General features: G+C 35.1%; 1 protein-coding gene across 1 annotated transcript in view; it reads left to right on the top strand.

Moving 5' to 3' along the window:
- LOC147077112 (uncharacterized) overlaps window positions 1-18,992 on the top strand; it is a 167,106-nt gene that overhangs the window by 108,337 nt on the left and 39,777 nt on the right. The window lies entirely within an intron of this gene.

Below are 18,992 nucleotides of genomic sequence, written 5' to 3'. Positions count from 1 at the left end.
ATCGCAATTTAATCCATGTAAATTTGTACCTAAAGCATTAACCCACTGAACAGTCATCAACAACGGGCGCTCTTGGTCAGTGCCCTAATATCGATAATAATATACATTGTGTAATAACAGCTCAAGCCAAATCGTGAAACGCATAAACAAGGTACAACGTAGGCAACACACAAAAATTTGTGGACATTTGGGACGCAGCACGAACTCTTTTAGCGTTCACAAAATTCGACATAAAAACAGTATACGCGGAAAAATGTAGTACTTAATGGCGGACGTGCTCAGCGTGGGTCGAAATTGAGCTTTTTTCTATTTTCAAAGCATGATTCTGGACATACCTTAAACGTTCTAGATAATCTATTTATATAATTGTGAAGCCTTATTATCCGTTATATTTATTTTAAACATTTAATGACTGCATAAAGTGTTTTTATTACATAAAATAGTATTCTTTTAAACCTCTCGCTCTAATGTTTTAGAATATAGTTATATTTCAGTACATAAATGTGCAGTGGTGTTAAGATTTTTTACGTTTATTAATTTTTAAACTCATTTATAAAACCATCAGTATAATTTATATTGACATTATTATAGTGAAATATTTAGGATAAAAAATTATATTGATAATCTCTGTGATCCCAAATTTGACAAGAATTAGGTATTATATTTTTCAAAAAATGGGCAAGATTCACACATTTTAAGATAATTCTGAAGATACTTATTATAAGCAATGTCTTTGACCATTTAAGTGTGATAAACATCCTACGAATAATGATTGATTTATAATAATTATTGTACTATGAATAAGGTAGTGTTTTTTTGAAATACGCCATTTCTTTTGGCATTCCCCAGTAGTTAAGCTACAACATACGGCCGTAGCCATAATTTGACAAACTATAATTGAAGTAGGGAATAAAATTAAGTTAACGCGCGTGTTTAAACATGTACCTAACCGAATTTTAAAAGGATCATGCTTTGAAAATAGAACAAAAGCTCCATTTTGACCTACGCTGAGCATGTCCCCCCTTAACTGAGATTTAACAAGATTGATTAAAAACGATCTTTTTTTTATTTGAATAAAGGACTAATTTTCCTGAGAATGATTTTAAAATGATCCTGGAATTACATGACTTTTTGGATAAATTAAACATAAATACGAACTATCAGTTATTTACAATAGGGACGATTTTAAAAACGCGATTGTGCTATTTATAGCTATTTTAAAATTGTTTTATAATAATGATTTCTTCTTTTCTTTGGCCATATCCGCCCCTTAGCTGGAGCATATGGACACCACGCTGCGCCTCCAAGAATCCCTGTCGCTCGCCAGTCTTCTTGCTTCGTTCCAGGTCAAACCAGCATCCCGTAGCTCCGCCGTATACACTCTGTAGATTGTATTTAGCGGCCTTCCAGGTCGCCGGAATCCGGTCAGCTTGAAGAACAGGCAAGCCAGGTTAAAGTTCTCTTCTGGCATCCGCAGCACGTGGCCGAGCCAGGTCGTGATGAAAGGCTGCTTTGTGCGTTCTCTTATCTCCTCGTTGCTCCTAAAGTCATACCATCGCACACCCAGTATTCGTCGCAAACATCTGTTTTCGAAGCTCAGTATACGGTTGCTCTGAGCCTTCGTAAGGTGCCATGATTCGCTACCGTAAAGCAGCACTGTCAGAATGCAAGCGTCAAATAGGCGGCATTTGGTTTTGACCAAGTACAATCGTGAGTCCCAGACATTTCGCATCGAGTTGAATGTTGCTCCAGCCATTCCCATTCGGATAGCGAGCTCTTTCTACAAAATGCCATCTCCCGTGATGTGTACCCCCAGGTACTCGAAGCTGTCGACGCTCGCGATGTTTTGTCCATCGTTAATCAGAGGGAAATCTGGATCAGGACAGGTGTTATTGCACAAGACGTTTGGTTTTCTTCGCGTTGATTTTCAAACCAACGCGAGAGGGTTGTTATGCAACCTGTCGATTATCTCTTGAATGCCCTCGATTGAGTTGTCGAATTGGACAGCGCCATCGGCGTATTCCAGGTCGCATAGCTTCACCGTAGGGGTAACAGGTATGCCTCTGTCGGGTGGTATTGATTTCCGTAGTATTAAGTCAAAGATAATGATAAAGAGAAACGGTGCAAGGACACAACCCTGTCTGACTCCATGTGTGACCCCGAACCATTCCGTGACAGTGTCTCCAATTCTGACACAGCATTCGCTATTCTCGTGCAGGCTTTTGATTATGGCAATGATCTTGGGAGGGATCCCGTATGCTCCCAGTATCATTCAGAGGGAGGGGCGGTGCGGACTGTCGAAAGCCTTCTCATAATCCACAAAGCAGCAAGCCATCGGACTGTTCAGCTCGTGGCTCTGCTGGAGAAGACATCGAAGGTTGTGGATTTGGTCTGCACACGCTCAACCAAGTAGAAACCAGGCTTGGTTTTTCCTGAGGACGTGCATTATTGGGTCTCTTATTCTCATCAAAATGATGTTTGCCAAAATCTTTCCCGGAACACTGAGTAGCGTAATGCCTCAGTAATTGTCGCAGCTTAGAGGGTCACCGTTTTAAAAAAGTGTGATGATTTCATCGATTTGTGATAATGATTTAATGACATCATTTTCTCAATGTACTTAATTTTTAAAAATCATTTGTACATTCCGATGACATCTGTGGAAAGTGAAAGGTGTTTTTCAACCCTTAAAAGAATTAAATCGATTTTAAGAATGAACCATGACAGACCTAATAATTATCTGTCTGTGTTAAGCATCGAGAAAAATCTTGTACAATCAAATCCAGACTTTAATGAGAAAGTGATTGAGTTGTTCACTAAGTAGAAACAACGCCGAATTGATCTTCTTTTTAAATAAGGTAAGAAAGTTTTTAGTGCACTCCCTATGAAAGCAATTTTGAAAACCACCGGCCACCACTGATCCGGAGACAACAATCAGCTAGGAAGCTAGGAAATAAAAGAGCAATTTATATACTTGACAGAAACTATATTATAGCAAAAGCAAGAAATTAGAAAAACATTAAAAGGTTATTAATAAGCGGCTCGATATTGAAATTTGGAAATACTAAAATAAATGCAAGCAGCTAAGGTTGAAAAGAAACATTGGAAGAATAGTGAATCAAATAATAGATTTAAAATACCAAACTGGAACGATCAGAGGCTTCAAACACTGCGGCTGCAATCGTGCTCCGTTAAGTGCCGTCCATTATAAATGTTGGGTAAAACTCAAGCGGAGCACGACTATACTAGACGACAGTCAGAATCAAAAAACCAAGTTGCTTGTTCCACACCTCGCGACGTCCGTTGCGGCCGGAAATTCCATCAGCGACATCTGTCAAATCGCGTACGCTCCATCTACGTGACCATAGATAATCGTTGGGGTTGCCAGCGGTATGAAAGTTAGTTATGTTCATTTTGAACATAACACTATCCAAGTAAACATATTATTGTAGGTAGATGTTATCATGGCCCCCATAAGGGGGAGGGGCTGACAGGGTTCTAGCCTAGGGGCCCGGCGAAGCGAGTCGACTAGATAAGTGAGATAAACACACATCACAAATAATTTGCTTCAATAGTAAAAAAAAGTTGCTATTTTCTTCAATAATATTTTTATTTAAAATTACATGGTTGTACGATACAATTTTGAATTGTGTATCAATACTCGACAACTTCATAATTCAAATGAATGTATTAAAAATATAAAAATAAAACACTAAATATACACATTAATTTTATCGCGTACACCATTTGGATAACGCTACTGTAGAACGTCACACTGCCTTTATCCTTAGCGATAGGTAGTGGGGACCGCTAAAGATCCTAGCCAGGGGGCCCGCTTCAGGATGTGTGGAACATGGATGTTATATCAAATAAGGTAGGTATTTAATAAAATGATCTCATATTTGACCAGACATCAGACTTATCACAATGTGCATTTTATTAGCAATGATAGGGTGCATATTATTATCTTATTTTAAAGGCCACGTGCGCCGCGTAGGTCAAAATGAGGTTTTATGGTAATTTAAGAGCATGATCCTGGACAATCCTTAAACTTTGTAGATAATCTATTTATAAAATACCTACCTATACGTTTTGTTGGCGAGGACTCCAAAAAAGAACATTAGATATTTCTTATGCAAGGAGCTTCCAGAGCGAACTACATGGATGAATTCTTCTAAAGTTATGATATTCAATGCAGTAAATGCACTAGTAAGTGTTTGCACAGATGGCGTTGCAGCAATGATGGGCAATAAAAAAGGTTTTGTCTCTTATGTTAAAGAAGCAAATCCGACAATAAAAATTACACATTACGGCATAGGTACCTACATCGCGAAGTATTGACAGTCAAAAACTTGCAAGAGGAACAGCTATTACAAACGATGAGCGAATGCATCACCATCATAATCATTATAGGTAATATTTATAATCAACCAATGGCGCACCCAGGATTTAATATGGGGGGGGGCAAGGACGAGAATGTAAATTAGTCCCATAGGATCTTTTTCTTCTTCACAGCCTAATTTCTCGTTTATCGGTCTTCTGTCTATTGCACTCGGTGTAACTATACCATGCCCCCCACATCCTGAAACGGGCCCTCAGGCTACGATATTTGGCGGGCCCCCTACCTACCACTAAGATTAAAGGCAGTGTGAAATACTACATTAACGTTTTTCAAATTGTGTTTTAGTTCAAATTAAGGGTACTTATACTGTGAATTATTGGCGATTTTACTTCTAGCGCCGCAGGCGACTTTTTTTACTATTAAAGCTAATTTATGATGTGTGTTTATCTCACTTATTTGGTCAACCCGACAGCCCGGGCCCCCAGGCTAGAGCCCTGTCAGCCCTCCCCAGCCATGACCTACATTACTCCGGAATTCGGGTGGACACCGAGATTTTTTTGACAGTTCCATTAGGGATTGGGTTTCTAAAAAAACCTGACATTAGTGTTTCGAAATTTTTGTCTTAGAAATTAAAATCTAAGAATTTTTTCTAAAAAGGGTGCTGGAGAATTATTACAAATCATTTTTTGCCGTGTCTTTATTTCTCTAAGCCCAAAGGCAATTTCAATGTTTAAAATCATTTTGATAATTTTCATTTTTGGGGGTGCCATGGCCCCTTGCCCCCCCCTCCCTGGGTGCGCCACTGTAATCAACCAAGACATCTAAATTTGTCTGAGCAGAAATGGGATCGGAATATGAATCCTTATTGTTTTACGCTAGTACGTTGGCTATCCTGAGGCAAAGTTTTAGCTAGTTTGTTTCGCCACCGAGGTGACCAAAGTTGTGTATAAGGCTGATATGTTTGAGCACATGAATGAACTTAGGTACTTACCTAATAAAAAATGCACGGTAGGAATGAAAATATATTGATATGCTCCGATAAAATTCGTATAAGGATTCAAAAATAAACTCGAACTTTGGCAGGAAGAGTTAAGACAATGATCTCAACAAATGTACCAAATGATCTACCGTATCACGATTGAAAAGAAGCAATTAATTTGGATCTATTGTGAGGGGAAGAGGAGGTTGATGGATATGGTAGGTAGGTGGACTTCAATGAATCGAAGATGGATGCGTTTTTGAGTAATTATAAAATATATTCCCTTCAACAATATTTGATACAAATTATTACAGACAGTAGGTATATTTATGATTGAATATTATTTGACAATTTAAATTACGATGGCGTGTTTATGAGAAAAGTTTACTGATTCGACGATCAGAGATTCGACCGTAGGTTGGAAAGATTTTACGAAGTATAATAACAGATTTGTCACGCCCCGAGCTTTTATATGCATTTGTAACAAAGGAAATCCGCAACAGCTCGGGAGCGATGACCTGAGGTTACATGTCACTGTTTACTGCATGACCTGCACTGAGTTCACGCAAATGTGATCCATCAGCATTTCCTGATTGCCTTTTACAATAATATAAAATAATTAATCAAGACATTCCTCAATACAAAGTTGCTGAGCGAGTATTACGAAGAACTTTTTTTATCAAGAAAGCATTGTGTTATTATGCAATTGGTGACAGGCAAATAGCTGAGTCAGGTTGACTGACATCTGGTACGTGCTGTCAAACTAGATTGTATGAATGATGTACCTACCTAACACGCCTTTCTTATCAACTAATTTACAAAGTAGCATACGTTATTCGGTACCAAATAGATTATCATAACTATTATACACTATGGTGAGATTCCATGGTACACCCACTAATCTGGCACAAAAATATATATAACTTTGGTGCAAAAGAAATTTGATCACGACTTTCAGACAATCAATTCGAAGTAATACGATTAGATTCGAAATCCTTTTGCAACCAATGCCGAAAATCCTATAAAAGCACTTTCCCTACAAACTTGAGAGGAATTTTTTGGATTGAGGAACAACAGGACGCTAAAATTAAACTTCGCCGATATTCCAGTAGATGTTTTCTGGATTTTGCTAAAGAATATCTTCGTAGAGTTTTTCAGCCCTAGTTCTGATTAAAATTTTAAGCGGCCGTGCTTGAAGTGTCTTGACTAGAGCTTCCAAGGTAACCGCGTGTTTCTAATCTAACCGATTACCGGATAATTTCACGCGGTTAACTGGTTAAATTATTAACCACTTTATATTTAAGTGATAATATGTTTTTAAACAAATTAGTAGGTACCTATCAGGGAACTCAGAAATAATGGGAACTGAAATACCCAACGGGTAAGGCGATGGCAGGTTACCGTCTCGAGTAAGGAAGAATCCGAATTAAACTTACACACGTGTCAACAATACGTTGTACGTCTAATACTGAAAAATGCTCTCGGTTTATGCATGTACGCTCATTTAATGTTGGTATATTAGACACACTATTGCACGTGCATAATGCGTGTTTCATTTTCGTAGGACACTCACACATTCAAAAACCCTGCTTCAATGAGCGGTGTATTGAATATAGCCAATCGGTATTCAATTTATTGTCTGTTCTGTGGTACCTAGTATACCTACAAGTGTTTAAAAAAATTAAAATCATTACCTACTAATCAACTTTCTACCATATCAGTCGTAGCGGTTCTAATTATGTACAAAACTTCTTTATTCGGCGCTCTTGTTAAAATTATAATATGTATTTCTCCACCGTTGATCCTTTTAATAATTCACCTGTTTCATTTAAACATGTTATCTCCAAAATTTTGTATAAATAGATATATAATGTATTTACTTATAAGTACATATATATTACATTCTTTTATTATTTATTTTATCTTACTTTTTTTATTCTTCTTTTGTATATCATTTAATTATTCATTATTCTTCCTCATTTTTCTTAAGTAATTTCTTTGAAACTTTGCTGGTTACAATAACTTTTTATATTTTAATTTTATTATTTTTATTATTAATCAATATGTAACTGTTTGTTTTCCCTAATAAATAAAATAAAATAAAAAAAAATATGTTTTGTATCTATCAAGAAAGTACAAAATTATTATCATAGGTATTAAAAATGACAGGTACAAACTTGACAATAATGACTAAAGTCATAGTAAGTACCTACTTACCCTTTTTTTTAAATTATTAATAACCATGTTTTTTTCTTTTTCGTACAAGGTGGTTGTTAGTAATTTTAAACAATCACAAACGCTTATGCTTTGAGAAAAACACAATTTAATATTGTGTCCTGGCCAGGTATCGAACCCAGAACTCTCGGGTGAAAGGCAAGCGTCTTACGCACGAGAGCCGCTTGTTAATAATTAATTTATTGTTTCAAGTATTAATTGCTGACTTACTGTGAATTATTGATTATTAAAATGCCAAACAATTTAAAAAGATGAACAAAAATTAGTAGGCATTGTTTAAAACGACCTAATTTACCATATACCAGGCATGTCCAATTTGAAGTAGGCTGTGATCAACTATCCACTATCTAGTACAGTGAGGATAACCGTACTATAATTGGACATAGTTATGCAGAAAGTAGCCAGTCGACAAAAAATAAAAAATGAGATTTGATATAGATCAGATGCGAGAAGGTTTTCTTTACATTCTGCTGAAAATAGCAGAGCTGCAAAAAAAATGTTCTTGAAATAAGATACAATTTAAAATATGACATTTTACACAGTACATTTTTAACAATCATGTTGTTACTCAAGTGCCATTATCTCAGCTCGACATTATTGTGGACTGGCTGCATTCTGCATAACTACGTTCAATTATAGTACAATACTATAATTTTGATTTCGCGAAAAATGTAAAATACTATAATTTTACGCCAAATATACCAAAATACTATAATTTTAAAGGATTCAAGACGAAAAATGTTCCTGTACTATATATTTTTTTAGAAATACTATAATTTTTACGCCTTTGTACTATAATCAGCATAGAAAAATATGGCAACACCGATCTAGTATCAGAATGCAGTGAGCTACCACACTCACCTTTGTCATTCTGTAACTTCTGCAACACATCGTGTATTTTATCATCCCATCATGAAAATGGTCTTCTTTTGGGCAATCACTGTCAAATTATTGTCTAAATTATTATTAGAGTTCCACCCATTTAGAAGTTTTAGGCACAAAAATGCTATCAATATCAAATGTCAAAATAATACTCACTTCAAATCATTCAAAACTTTATTATGTCTTAACAATATTATATTTAGGTCTACAACAATAAAATTAATATTAATAAAATTATTTATATTATGTACCCGCATGAGTGGTAAGTGGTAACGTGTTACATGATCTTTTTTCAATATGTGTTTGGATCCAGAGCATGGACATGGACATAGGTTCAGCAAGGGTTCAGAATAGGTTCATTCTTCCAGATGTTATGCACGAATAATCACATTGATGACATTTAAATGGCTCTATACCAGTTTGTGTAAGTTTATGTCGTTTCAAATGACTAGATTTTTACATGAATAATCACATAGATCACATTTAAATGCCTCCATACCAGTGTGTGTCATTATATGTAATTTCATGTCACCAGATCTTTTACAAGAGTAATTACATTGATCAGATTTAAATGGCTTTTCATCGGAATGTATCACTTTGTGTACTTTCAAATCACGGGATGTTATACAAGAGTAATCACAATGATCACATTTAAAAGGCTTTATACATGTATGCGTCACTATATGTAATTTCATATGACTAGATGTTTTACAAGAATAATTACAATGACGACATTTAAACGGTTATTCTGGAGAATGAGTCATTTTGTGTAACTTCATCTGACCAGATAATTTACAATTATAATCACATTGCTCACATTTAAAGGGCTTTTCTCGAGAATGAGTCATTTTGTGTTTTTTCATGTTACCAGCTGTTATACACGAGTAATCACAGTGATTACATTTAAATGGCTTTATACCAGTATGTGTCATTATATGTAATTTAAAATAACCAGATGTTTTACAAGAATAATCACATAGATCACATTTAAATGGCTTCAAACCAGTGTGTGTCATTATATGTACTTTCATGTTACCAGATGTTTTACAAGAGTAATTACATTGACCACATTTAAACGGGTTTTCACCAGAATGTTTCATTTTGTGTACTTTTAGATCGTGGGATGTTATACAAGAGTAATCACACTGATGACATTTAATCGACTTCGAACCAGTGTGTGTGATTATATGTAATTTCATGTTACCAGATGTTTTACAAGAGTAATTACATTGACCACATTTAAATGGCTTTTCACCAGAATGTGTCATTTTGTGTACTTTCAGATCACGGGATGTTATAGAAGAGTATTCACATTGATGACATTTAAATGGCTTTATACCAGTATGCGTCATTATATGTAATTTCATGTAACTAGATGTTTTACAAGAATAATCACAATTATGACATTTAAAAGGTTTTTCAGGAGAATGAGTCATTTTGTGTACTTTTATGTTACCAGGTGTTGTACACGAGTAATCACAATGATCACATTTAAATGGCTTTACATCGGAATGTCTCATCTTGTGTGATTTCATGTTACCTGATGTTATACATGAGTAATTACACTGATCACATTTAAATGGCTTTATACCAGAATGTGTCATTTTGTGTCGTTTCATGTTACCAGAGCTGATGCATGAGTAATCACATTGATCACATTTACATGGCTTTATACCAGTATGTGTCATTATATGTAATTTCAATAGACCAGATCTTTTACAAGAATAATCACATTGGAAACATTTAAATAGCTTTTCTCCGGTATGTGTCAGTTTAAGTTTTTTCGCGTCACTAGAATAATTAGATTCATCGCTTTTAAATGGCGTTTGACAATTGCTTTTACTACGTTTACATTGTTTCACATCCATATTAGTGATTTTGTGGAATATATTTTTATGCAACACTTTGTGAAACTCGAGCAAGTCTAACGATGAAAAAAAATTATAACATATACCGCACACAAAATTATTAACATGAAAATATTTTTTTTCCAACTCTATAACAGCCACTAATTCGGGGAATGATTTAGAGACATTTCGTTTAATAGTGCCACGTGTTTTTTTAAACCCATCGGTGTATTCTTCGAGTTCTTTTTTAATGTCAATTTCATCGATGTGTATGCCGGAGTACATTTCATCTGCTTGTGACAAACGCAAGTTCGATTTAGCCATAACAGTGCTAGTGGTGTTAACCTACAAAAAAAAGAAGATAGATCGTATTTATAACAGAAAAATAAATATATTCATTTTGATGAGTTCCCGGCTAAAACGCACGGAGGCAGTGTTCGGTATAGAAAAGTCTATGAACCGAAGCGCACGTTAATTTTGGGACACGGAAAATGCTTATTAAGATCGAGTTTTTATGTACTTGATGATACATTCCTAATTGAGCGTAGTTATACGCAAAGCACCCAAACCACACAAACCTCAAACAGAGATAGAAGCACTTTTATGTAAAGTATGTTTCTTTAAATCCACAAAACCTCTGTATACTGTTTATACCTTTTGAATGATAGATATTATATATATATATGATTTTGTGTAACTTTTAAAGAGATAAAAGCATAAAATTTATGAAATTTTGGTGTTTTAGCAGTCCAGGCTGTTTTGTGCAAAACGGGTTATTTAGAATATTCATTCTTGAATGCAGCCAACTCTTATTTTTGTAAGAAAAATCGTTATTTTTGCATCTATTTTCTTAAAAAACCTTCTAAGTTATTCAAGTAGTATGCAATTATACATTAATATTTAGCTGTCTGGCACTAATTTTTATATGAAAAATCTGTACTTATATTATATTATATATAATAAAATTTTAAACATATAATGTAGACGAAAAAATAATGTTTATTAATCGAATGTAGAAAAACACACCTTACAGTCAGGATTTTAATAATTAGGTAAGTACATAATATTACCACGTGGCTGCTTTTTGCAGAACGAATATGGCATATTTTAGAACGCATTTATATGACATTTTTGTATGGCAGCAGCTTGTTTGCTTTATGCAAATCGAAAATGTTATATTCTGCGATTTGCAAAATCATTAATACGTATTTATATGAGATGTTTGTATGACAGCAGCTTGGCTGATTTGTGCAGAACGTAAAACAAACGTGTGAGATTATGGAAATCACAATAACTAATTTTTTTCAAAATTGTGGCTTGACTGCTTTGTGTATAACTACGCTCAATTACCTTAGTTTGCAAAAAGTCCCCAGATATGGAATCAGCCGTTGGACCAACTGTGAGCGTCCACATCCTGCGAATTACAAAGGTTGTCCGAAAACGCCTCAACTTGCTATAAACCTTTATAAAGAGTCATCGCCACTAATCGCAGAACACTAATACAGCGGCCATATTTACCCAATTCGCCAATTCACTTCACCAATAAGGCAACCTCTCCCAATTACTCCAAAAGTTTTAACCCCGTGAGGCCTCATTGAGAAACTCAGAGCTACCCCTGCCCAAAGCATTGAATTATTCACTAGTAACAACACACATTTTAGCAATCAATTCAAAATGTCTTACAGTGAACAATATTCACCTTATCTCTCACAACACCTCACCGCCAACAACTCTGCAGATTGTTAACTGAAACGCCAACAGCGGACAAATAAAGTAAAATTATGTCTTTATTATTGTCAAATTATGTCACACACTGTCATAATCGAGCGTATCAAGGGGCTCTACGTCTGGATATGAAGTATCAGTATTTTTTAAGCCTGGGAATGTCTCAGGATCCGATACCTAAGACTGAGGTCACAACGATTTGCTCATGGGAGAGAGAAGCACGGTGCCTAACAAAAATAATGAGTAAGAGATGAAAGATAGGCCATTTAGTTATCTCTCCGTCTGCATAGATATAAAAAAATAAAATATTTTGTTGTGCTGATTCCGTCAATTCGTAGGAAAAATCACTGTATAACCCTGATTTTCTTTCTTTCTTCTCTCAGAAACTTGACAAAAGTCTACGAGCTCTTCCTTAATAGGTATAAACACGCGAATACTACAAAGGCTAGGATAAAATGCCATTTGCCCTTGGTGCCTCATATTATGGGCGCATGGGCTATTAATTGCCACACACATATTATACTTTTCACCGCGGAACCATTCCTTCCCAGCTGCAATTACTGACAAAATGATTTGAAACTGTCAAATAATATCGGTTAACTTTGACTGCACTAAGGGCCGTATGTATGAGATTGACAAATTCTTTATAAGCTATTTAACCGATTTTCCATCATATAGCGTATAGCACTGTTTGTGACGTAAGCAATCTGACATCACACGCCATTCAAAATGGCTGCTTCATCGGTCACTTCCAAATGTCATTTTAATAATGCATTCATTATAACAAACGTTTGCTTGAGATCCTTGTTCATTTTGTAGACTCTATAAAATATTTGCGAACTTTAAAAACAGTTCCTAGTCGTGCCGTTTACAAAATACGTATAATTTTGATCCCTAGTCTATAATCTAGATAGTAGGTAACTGATACAATGCCTCGTACCTATTTCGCTTGCAATATTTCTCACGGAGAGATAAGATGGACTTACGTAAGATTACGATAAAATATCTCCGCTAAATCAGCGCAAAAATTTGTACCTACTGCTGTATCTGGCATTAAAATATGCAATTGGAAGCATTCTGCATTCTTCAAAATATTATGGTACCTACCTACCTAGTTAATTATTGCAAGATAACTGTAATAAACAAGACACAACTCACAAATACACTGGAAACATCAATAGTGTCATACGGTGATTGTTATAAATGATAATATTATACAGAGATCATTACATATTATATAAATCCATTTGCTTTTCTGTCATTTATTCTTATTCTGTTTTGACATCTCATAATTGAAGTTAAGTTAGTCATAACAATATGTATGTATTCAGTATTGCCACCAAATGGAAATATTTACTGGCAATACTTTATCTTTTCGTACAGTAGAATTATAAAATAAATGTGATAAAATAACTGATAAATTATTTAAAGTTCATAATAATTATTCATTTATAATTATTAAGTTTATATGGTACCGTTTGCACACTTTCAGACACATTTACAATTTCAAAATTTTGAATTATTGATCGGGGAATAAAATTTTATAAGATTGCCATTATACGGACACCATGACACATGATGACGTCACATTAGGCAACGAATTACGTTTGTACTCATGCATACAAACGTATCTCATGCATACGACCCTACATGGGTAGGAACAGTTAAGTAGGTAAGTGGGTAGGTACCTAAACTTGTATCTGTGTATTTACCCAACATGCATATTTTAATACGGCGTAATCATTATGTTATTACATAATTTACAATTATTGCTTTATTTACTAGTATAATAATAATAAATATCTCTCTAAATTCGCGAAGGGTTTAGATAGATGAAATAAATTAAATAATTCATTTAATTAAGTAGGTATATTATGACATATTTTTTACGCATTCTACACAATATGATAACGATGTAGGGATGGTTCCTATGAACCCTTAAGGTAGAGCTGCCCCTGCATGCATAATAATATTATCATGTCACTACATAATATCATCCACTATTTATTTGTTTTATTGTCATGATCATTTTTATAGACTAGATACGAGAAAGAAACACAATATCTTCGTGTTAATACCTATATTGTAAAGTACATACACAGTTCGAATAAAAGTAGTACCTGTTTTACTGGGCTATATTCCGAATAGGAACAACTTGGTTGAGGATCTTTATAATTAAATGGGGGCATTGTAACTTCAATAAACTCTTTCTTTAAGTCCACTCGCTGAAATTCGGGTTCCGATTTTATATTTACCATGTCTCTTGTTTGAAGGTTCTGAAAAAAACAATATACTTATTATTATTTCATTAAATCAAGCTTACTTTATGGAATATCACTCACTTTTATATGATTTATAATAATTAGTATATTCATCGGGGAAGCATTATTTCCCAGCTGCAATACGGTTTCTTGTGATCTTCTTCTTCTTATTGTACCATCCCCACCATCAAGGCGATCTTATCTTTGTCGTCTGCTACCCAGAACAGTTCAGTGGAACTGCACTCGTACCAATCACGAAGGTTCTTAAGCGTTCTTAAATGTGGCGCCGTTCTCTGCTACGCTTCCCATTGAATTGATCTTTCCTTGAATGACAAGTTGGGGAATGCTGTATTTTTGTCCTCTCATAATGTGGCCGAGGGATTGTAGTTTCCTGGTTTTGATACTACGTAGAACTTTTCGGTCCTTCCTTATTCGATTGAGAACTTCAACATTTGTCACTTGGTCAGTCCAAGGAGTTTTGAGGATGCGTCTATACAGCCACATCTCGAAAGCTTCAAGTCTCCGTGACATCTCTTGGTTTAGCGTCCATACTTCCATACCATAGAAAAGAATTGAGAGCACATAACAACGTACCATACGCAGTCTCAGACTTAGGTTAAGATCTCGATTGCTAAGGAGGCGTCTCATTTTGAGAAAGGCGCTCTTTACGATCTCAATTCTAGTTTTTATTTCCTGAGACTGGTCCCAATTCTCATTGACCCATGAACCTAATCACAGGCGACTAACTACAAAAATGCATGTTTTGATTTAGACCCGGTTTCGATAATGCCGTTATTATAAATAAAGCTCGATACTGTACATAGGTAGATCTGTTTACAAGATAAAGTCGAGAAAAGTGTGCTTTATTTAATAAGTTACATGGTAGTAAAATCAATATTTGCGTTGATCTCAAAACTATGTTATTTCGGACCCTGTTATCTTAAAACTCCAAATAATGCTGACCGAATGGTTTTTTTGTAATTTAACAATGTTCTTGCTTTTTCGTACAAGGTAGTTGTAAGTAATTTTGAACAATCACAAACATCCAGGCTTTGAGAAAATCACAAAAATATATAGTGTCCTCACCGCGATCGAACCCAGAGCTCCCGAATGGAAGACCAGCGACAAGAGCCGCCTTGAGCAAATGATTGGAAACTGTCAATTAAATCGGTTACTGCATTCAGATGAATTGGATCAGTGCAGTATCTCTGTCTTCGCGCGATCGATATATATATATTATCATTTAAGCGTCAATTACATTGAGCTTCTTTACGAGCTTTTTGTTGGCGAATTAACAATCTGCCTGTACAGTCGCCCAGTGTAATCATTGAACAAGCTAACAAGCAGGTTGTATACACTCTACCGAGAAAAGTTGAAAGCCGGTCAACTTTACACGCTACACGCCGGCGTGTGGGCCTACTGCGTCTGCACAGTAGAGCAACCTCCCGGTAAAAAAACGAACTACGTTCTGTCAAAATAGTCGCTGGCTTGTGGCTTCTGAGCAAATGGAAAGTTTTGTGTGTAATCATCAAATCGCAGTAGCTGAATCGCCCGCTTTATAATTCGCCAACAAACAGCTCGTAAATAAGCTCAATGTAATTGACGCTTTACATATACCTAACCAGTAAACCAGTAACCAGTAAATAACCCAGTACCTATATCGGCTATTATAAAAATTCAAATAATAAGAACTGAAATATTAGGATAAAAAAATATTTCAATCAATGTCAAAATAGTATTATTAACGATTGGAGCTTCTTATATAGAAAAAAAAAATTCACAAGCCAATTATTTGTAATTCCATGAGGTACACAGTGGATTTATTTACGGATTTGGATACGTTTAATATAGATAACTTAGGTGTGCGTAATTTTCCAATGCTTACAAAGAAATAAATACGTCTACGAAATTATTGACAATGGGCCTATGTTGTAACTTGCGAGTTGAAGTCGCCCGGTCGACATGACGTCATATGACATCATTGTGATGTACTACTGGAGTGATAATAGCATTCGAGAAATTAACGCTACTCAAATACTGGCGTTATTCATTGTCCCCATACACAAATAGGTGTTTCAGCATAATAATATCTATGGTGAGCCGTGTGCTTGGGCGGCTCGCCTCGATGCGTATATTAAGGTTACGTCACAATTACGTCATGTCGTCGGGTGACTTCATGTCACAAGTTATAACATAAGGCCCATCCGCAAACACCAATGAATACCTACCTATCCCGTTCACACGAGTATGGATTTACTGCTAACGTATTATCGCGGCCATAACAATAAAATGTACGTGTAAACATGTTGTACTATAATGCAGTTGCAAGATTGCATGCATGAATTAAAAATATTCGGAAGCTTCTGAATGTTCACGCGACATTTGGATTTGTTCGATATCTGCGTCTGCGCAGTAAAACGATAGTTGCGAACCTGCCGGCAAAAAAACAGAATACACCACGCAGCGACTCCTCATTTTAATGACAACCGATTTTTATGACTAATAGTACCATACAATGACAACATCGCGTCTCGCTTATACTTAAAAAATGAGATTGGGGAGACAGTCAGCATTTAAAATACCCACTATTGCTGCAAGTACATCCATGGACATGTACAGACGCTATAAAAGACGTAAACTTTATAAAACTAACCTCAAAAGCAATGCTGGAACCGAACTCTTGCTTTATATAATTATTGGTCACAGGGTGAATTCGATGGTTTAAGGGCACCTGCCATTCTGCATCAAATTCGAATTCGCGTTTCACGTCCATCTTTCGATTCGAACGCGTACGTTGGATTATTGTAGCAGACTAAAAACATGCAGGGTGTCCTTTTGACAGTTCTGACAATGGCACACTTTGACGCGCATTACTATAGACAAAACATCCTGATAGTATTGCCATATATTATATTATAATCATTACGCAACAGATAAATTGAATTTGTATAAAATTATTATATTATATCAGGCAACTGTGCCGGTGACGCCACGTGGGGCTAGGAATACCATGCGTTGCATAGTAGTTATTATAAAGTGTGTAGAATGAAGGAGTGAATATAATTAACATTATAACTTTTGGCAGCATTTGCGGTATTCAGGGAAATAGACGACGCAGTCGCTTCATTAGAAAGAATTGACATTTTAGTTTAAAAAAAATAATCAAAGCATGAACACCCTGACATCGTAACTATTGTAGGTATTGTAATACATAATATTCCCATTGTAACACGTCATAATATTGCAATGGTGGTTTATCACAAATCACCACAGACTAGAATTCCCAGGGTCCTCTTACCCGGACAAGTCGTCTTTTATGAGGTCAATGTCCGTGTCCGGTATCATTTTTTTTTATTTTTATCGAAAAATGCGTAATAATTAATATGTACTCGTTTCGGGTTACATGTAGATTGCATGTAAAACATTAATTCACCGTAGCACAGTTCGCCGTGAACTTTCTATCGGAAAAAATGACCGTTTACTGTACGGTCTTAATTTTATTAGATTTATTATGAATATTAATTCAATTTATATAGCCGATTTTGGCAAAATTCATGGATAATTAATAGTTCAAGAATGAAACCTTACCTGATCTAACAAATAATCCAGTACCTACCTATTATCGGCTACATGGGCGCCGGCAGGATGGTACAAGGTGGTGCAAGTGGCTCCACCACCTATGGCTCAAAAACTTTTTTTGATAATCATTAGTGATATAGCAATATTATTATTATTATTGAAGCAAGTTCTACACATTAACTTTCTGCAGGTATGGAATTGCACCTGTTTGTAGGTTTGAAAAGTAAGTACTCTTGTAGATGGACGCTTAATGGCGGACGTGCTCAGCGTGGGTCAAAATAGAGCTTTTTTCTATTTTCAAAGCATGATCCTGGACATTCCTTAAACGTTGTAGATAATCCATTTATATAATTTTGAAGCCATATTATCCGTTACATAATTTTAAACATTTAATAACTGCATAAAGTATTTTTATTACATAAATTAATATTCTTTTAAACCTCTCGCTCTAATGTTTTAGAATATAGTCATATTTCAGTACATAAATGTGTAGTGGTGTTAAGATTTTTTACATTTATTAATTTTTAAACGCATTTATAAAACCATCAGTATAATTTATATCGACATTATTATAGTGAAATATTTACGATAAAAATTATATTGATAATCTCTGTGATCCCAAATTTGACAAGAAGTAGGCATTTTAATATTCAAAAAAAATGGGCAAGATTAACACATTTTAAGATAACTCTAAAAACACTAATTATAAGCTTTGTTTTTGACCCTTCAAGTGTGATTTAAACATCCTACGAATAATGATTGCTTTATAATAATTATTGAAGTAAGAATAAGGTAGTTTTTTTTTTAATTCGCCAATTCTTTTGGGATTCACCAGTGGTTAAGCTACAACATACGGCCGTAGCCATAAATTGACAAACTTTAATTATTGAAGTAGAGAGTAAAATGATGTTAACGCGCGTGTTTGAACATGTAGCTAACCGATTTTTTTTTAAAACGGACTAAATACATAGGTATCTAGCTCAAAAAATTTTAAAAACCGTTTTAGGGGCTTTTGAAACTAGGCGCTTCAATCTATGCCATTCCAACATATTATTATACATACATATGACAGCTATGACATTGTATTTACACTCTGTGACACCCTGTGACACAGGACGCTAACATAACAAATGGCTTTTTCGGCA

The sequence above is a fragment of the Rhyacophila brunnea genome, unplaced genomic scaffold, assembly GCF_057557595.1.
Source record: "Rhyacophila brunnea isolate RB1 unplaced genomic scaffold, BYU_Rbru_1.0 scaffold_13, whole genome shotgun sequence".
NCBI lineage: Eukaryota > Metazoa > Arthropoda > Insecta > Trichoptera > Rhyacophilidae > Rhyacophila > Rhyacophila brunnea.
This window is presented reverse-complemented; position numbering and strand designations above follow the sequence as displayed.